The sequence below is a fragment of the Mus pahari genome, chromosome 8, assembly GCF_900095145.1.
Source record: "Mus pahari chromosome 8, PAHARI_EIJ_v1.1, whole genome shotgun sequence".
Taxonomy (NCBI): domain Eukaryota; kingdom Metazoa; phylum Chordata; class Mammalia; order Rodentia; family Muridae; genus Mus; species Mus pahari.
In genome coordinates, this window is record NC_034597.1 from 54,123,464 (window position 1) to 54,128,240 (window position 4,777).

The following is a 4,777-nucleotide window of genomic DNA, read 5'->3' on the forward strand; positions in this document are numbered from 1 at the left end:
AGCAACCACATGGTGGCTCATAACCATCCATAACAAGATCTGACGCCCTCTTCTGGAGTGTCTGAAGACAGTTACAGTGTACTTACATATAATAAATAAATAAATCTTAAAAAAAAAAAAAGAAAGAAAGAAATCCGCCTGCCTCTGCCTCCCGAGNGCTGGGATTAAAGGCGTGCACCACCACGCCCAGCTGTTTTTGTATTATTTAAGATTATATTTTAATTGGTTGTATGTGTGTGTTTGTGTATGTGTGTGTGTGTGTGTGTGTGAGTAAATGAGTTGTGTCACAGCGCAGACAGACACAAAGGTCAGCGGACAACTTTCAGGGGTCCGGTCCCTCTTTCCACCTTTCTATGCAGGCTCAGGGTTGGCAGCTGGCACCTTTGCCTGTTGAGACACCTCTGCAGCCCCAGTGGACGAGGACAGAAGGATAACTTTTGTATAGTTTTGGTCCCATCACAGGTCATGATGGATCTGTGAATTCAACTTCTGTGCATTGAAGTAGCAAGAACAATTTTGTGGAGCTGAAGAGATGGTTCAGCAGTTAGGAACACTGACTGCTTTTCCAGAGGTCCCAGGTTCAATTCCCAGCAACCACACAACAGCTCACGACTGTCTATATAACTCCAGTTTCTGGGGATTTGGAGAGTGCGCACCCACAAACATGCAGGTGAAAAAAAACACCAATGCACATAAAATCAACCAACCAATCAATCAGTTAATTAAAGGACCAATTTTGCATCCAAAAGAACACAACGTGTGACCTTCCTTCGAGTTGGTTATTGTGAAAGTCAGGCTTTCTTTTCAATGCCATTGACCTTTGGGGCAATAGGAACCAGATATGACCAGTCACTGCTGACATCTGTCCCACTCACCCACTTACAAAAAGGGATTAAAAGGATTATGCTCGGAAGGCAGAGGCAGGCGGATTTCTGAGTTCAAGGCCAGCCTGGTCTATAAAGTGAGTTCCAGGACAGCCAGGGCTACACAGAGAAACCCTGTCTCAAAAAATAAAAACAAAAAACAAAAAAAGGATTATGCATTTGTTCTAAGGAGAAGGGCCCTATAACCTGAACATTTTTCCTCTTCTCTTCCCTTTAAAACTATATTAAATCATTTTTTATAGTTTTATTTAATATGTAGACTGTAGTACATACATACATACATACATACATACATACAGCACAGCACAGCACAGCGTTTACATTTTGAAATTAAAAATAGCAAAGGCTGAGTGTGGTGATGCACACGTGTAATGTCAGGGCTTCGGAAAGTAGAGACAGGATGATTAGGGGCTGGAGACATCGTTAGATATATAGTAAGTTCAAGGTTAGCCTGGGATGCTTTATTGATGAAGAGGAGGAGGAGGAAGAGGAAGAAGAGAAAGAAGGAGGAGGTGGTGGTGATGGTAATGGTGATGATGATTATTTAAAAAAAAATCATTAGGGGCTTGAGAAATGTTTCTGCAGTTAAAATCATCTACTGCTCCTCCAGAGTTTGGCTTCCACCACCCACATTGGGTGGCCCAAAACTGCCCGTAGGCCCAGCTCCAGGGCATCCGTGGCCCCCTTCCATACAAGCATGGCATGCATGCACTCAAACACACACACACACACACACACACACACACACACACAAATTTTGTAAATAAATGAATAAATCTTTTAAAAACAAATAAAATCCCAGAAGCCGTGCAAATGGACTGCTTCTGCCCATTTCCCCTGGATAAGGAGTTAGTGTTAAGCTAAGTCCTTGAGTCTGTATCTGTGCCAAGCCAGCCAGCCTCCTGTCTCTGCTCCATACCTACACCAGCCCAGCTCCATAGCACCCTGCCTCTGTTACTGGAGGCATTCTTTGAATGACTTGCCCGCAACCCCAGCCACTCTTCCCTGTATGGCTGTGGGCTGTGGAGCAACCCCAGCCACCCTTCCTTGTGTGGCTGTGGGCTCTGGAGACCACTCCTACGTGACTGACCAGCAGAACAGAACAGGAAGTGAAAGACTGGTGTGAAGGATATTCCCTCTACCTCCTGCCTCCCAAGCCCTGCCCAGCTCCTATTGCAATACCCACCAGCTTCTCACGTGTCCCCGAGGACTGCTCCGCTCCGCCCTGCACAGACACAAGTGCGACAGTAAACAACAGAAAAATGCTTTATATGCACAGTCACAGCCATTACAATTATCGGAAACCATCTTGCCTACACAGCACTTTAGGTAAACAAACAAGGATGGAAAGCCCCTGGCAGGCAAACAGCTGGTGAAACATATGATTTCATGTCCCAACATGGACTTCGAAAATCCAAAGACATCCAAACGCCACAGCTCATGAATAATAAAAGACCGGCAGCAAAATAATTTGTTTTTGCTGTTGTGCTGTTGACAGAGCTCGGGACAAGAGCTTTACTGATGAGCTACAAACCCACTTCCTTAAAACCAATAAATTCCTGAATATTATTGATTGGTCCTCTTCAGCATGCCTGCCTGTGTTTCTAAAATGGATAAAGCACTAAGAGCAGTCTTCAAGGCCAAGGGTACAGGTGCCAATGTGAGCCAGAGGAAGTACTCCACACTAAAGTAGGGACCACTTTCTGTTGTTGTTTCAGTTTTGTTTGTTTTGAGACAAGATCTCAGGTTCTTCTGTCTGGTCTCAAACTCTGTGTAGCTGAAGATGGCGTCGATCTTCTAATCCTCCTGCCTCTATCTCCCCAGTGCTGGGATTGTAGGTGTGCACCACCATAGCTAAGTTTTAAAACAGGACAGTTAACTCACCTACTCTGGCTCTACTCTTTCTGCTGGCCCGCAACCAAGAAACTTCTCTCCCGTGGCCTGTGAGCTGGGTCAAAGTGAGAAACCACAGTGCCTCGTCCCCGCTTGTCATCCTTTCTGATCACAGAAGTTGCTGAAAGCACAAAGCTGTTTCTCAGAGAGCTAAGTCAATAGATCTGTCCCGAGGGAAAACGGCATACCCAGAACAAAACCACTCTGGAACATTCTATAAGAGCTCCAGCTAGAGGACCAAAGAAACCAGCTCAGTTCCTGTAACCCAAAACATCCCTGCCAACTTCTCCCAAACCTCGGAGAGCATCCGAAGAGCACTTCACAGTGAGATGTTGCTGTGACCTCAGCAGAGGGGCCAGGCTGACTCAGCAGACCTGGCAGCTAAGAACCATATGACTTTGGCAGGCTCTCAGCCTCTCTTGGATTTTCTCATCTGTAAAGTGCCTACCTCCCGGGGATGCTAAGACGCTCAAATTAACCCGATTAGGAAGATGACAATGTGCTGTAAACATCAAGGAGTCGCCTGAATGTAAGCATTCTTCTGTGCAGCTTTCAGGATGGGCAGCCTTCGGTATCCACAGGCGCCAGGTCTCCAGACTCAACTGACCACAGATGAAAACATTCTAAAAAGCTGAGTATACGTGCCTCAACACCTGTGTGCTAGAATGGGAGGATCGAATGTTCGAGGCCAGCCTGGGCTTCACTGTCTTTAAAAGGAAGGAAAGAAGAAAGGAAGGGAAGGAGGCAGGGAGGAAGAAAGAAGACATGGGAGAGGAGAAAGAAAAGGAAGGAGGGGGATGGGAGGTGTACACTATAAGTCAAGCACTGTAGTATATACCTATAATGCCCAGCATTTGAGGAGTGGAGGCAGTGATATCAAGGCACCTCAGCTATGAGATGTGAGAGAGAGAGAGAGAGAGAGAGAGAGAGAGAGAGAGAGAGAGAGAGAGAAAGAAGAAGCAGAAGGAGGAGGAGGAGGAGGAGAGAAAAAGAAAGAGAAAGAGAGAGAGAAGAAATAGGAGAGAGAGAAGAAGAAGGAGGAGGAGGAAGGTTGGAGGGAGGGGAAAAGGGAGGAAGTGAGGCACAGGCCAGCTAGGGCTTCCTAGGCCTGCATCTAAGCCACGTTTCCCTGCCCTGTAACATCCAAACAGATTTCATCAATAGAGTGTAGTAGAAGCTTTGTAGACTCCACCTGCAGCCTGGAGCAGATTATAGGGCAGCCTAAGTCCCCCGGTGACACTCGGTGACACAGCAGAGTGCCTGCCTGCTCGAAGGTCTTCAGGTGAACAAGTAATTAGCTGTCCTGAGGCCGAGATGTGGCTCAGTGGCTCACACTCACCTTGTAAGAGGCACAAGGTTTTATCTATAGCAGAGAAAGCATGAGAGGAAGAGAGGGAAGAAGGGGGCAAGGATTGGTCCAGCAGGCCTGTAACCCCAGCTACTAGAAAGGCTAAAAGCAGAAGGATCACAGATCCAAGGCCAGCTCACTGCAAGGTCTACCAGTGAGACAGCATTTGCCTCGAATGTAAAAGGCCCAGAGCTTAACTCCCAGACTCACACACACACTGCTCGGTTAATTTGTTACAGATGCTCATCATCCTTAACAGGGACTACTGAGCTCTCTTTTGACAAGAGCCATAGGCATCTTGTACTGTCATCTGGGGTGGCTTAAGATTATAAAGTCACATCAGTGTCAACCAGGGAGCCAGATAGTATTCCACGTAGTAATGAAGGTTTTTATTCTTGGTATCAACCTAGAAACCACACAGTGGGTCTGCAATGAGGGCAGGAAAGATCACTGGCTACTGTTGTCTCCTCCAAGGAGACTTGCTTTGATGTCTAACACCTATCACATGAGCTCTATAGCAAAGTTCTCTCCTGATTGTCGGTGCCCAGGGTATCGCCTGTCATATGACCTGCCAATGATCAATCGATACCTGCTGACAGAAGAGCAGGCCCTTGCTCCCTTTGTTCCGCTCTCTACCGTATAAGATATTTAC